Here is a 927-nt window from a genome sequence, read left to right as displayed (position 1 = left end):
ATTTTTTTCCAGGTCAGTACATGTAGTTCTATGCCTTCTCTTTAATGATTGCATAATGTGCCACAGTGAGGTTCCATTGTATAAATACATTCTAATTTGTTCAGCTCTCCCCTTTTGATGGATTTGACTATAAATACAATGTTAATTATATATTAAGAACTCCTGTACACTGTATCTGTTTCTAGACTCTCTATGTTGTTCCACTGATACCTGCCCATGACAATGCTATACTGTTTTGAGTTTTCTTATAACATCTAATATATGGTTGGGCAGAACCCGAATGAGTATTTTTTAATTTCATGAAGTGTTTTTGGCAATTCTCATGCATCTACCCTTTGATCTGAATTAGAATTTTTTCATCTTATGTACAAAAATCTTTTAGGGATTTCTAATTGCAGTTGCTTTAAATTTGAAGTTTACTTTGGGACAGACTCATTTATAAGAACATAAATGTATCTCTCTACATGTGCAAGTATTTAAAGCAAACCGATGTAAATAAGTAAACTATATAAACAAAGATCATGCGCCTTAAAAAGTATGTTGGGGCCTCCAACCTTCAAGGGCTCTCTGAGTCTGCCTTATTTTTCAGTCCACCTCCGGCTGTGGGGCAACCTGTGAAAGCTGCCTCAGAAAGGTTCACGCCACTGCATAGTGCCATTCAGCTCTTTCTTGTGTGTGTCTCTCTGTGGGTCCTTGACACACTTTCCCACTTTATTATCCCCATTTGACAGAAGGAGAAACAGAAGCTTGGAGAGCTGGAGGGACCTGCCAGGATTGCGCTGGACATATCAGCAGCAGCATTGGCCTGACGCCCAGGGAAGCCGCTGCCTCCTGTCCTGGTCCTGACCTTTGGCCTCTCAAGGGCTGTGCTACCTGTGGCAGTTGTTCAAACAGCCTCAATATCCTGGCACAAGATGGCACTTCATT

Source organism: Oryx dammah, unplaced genomic scaffold (assembly GCF_014754425.2).
Source record: "Oryx dammah isolate SB20612 unplaced genomic scaffold, SCBI_Odam_1.1 HiC_scaffold_8, whole genome shotgun sequence".
In the NCBI taxonomy this organism is placed as follows: Eukaryota; Metazoa; Chordata; class Mammalia; order Artiodactyla; family Bovidae; genus Oryx; species Oryx dammah.
The sequence above is the reverse complement of the archived record's forward strand: the minus strand, read 5'-3'. Positions refer to the sequence as shown.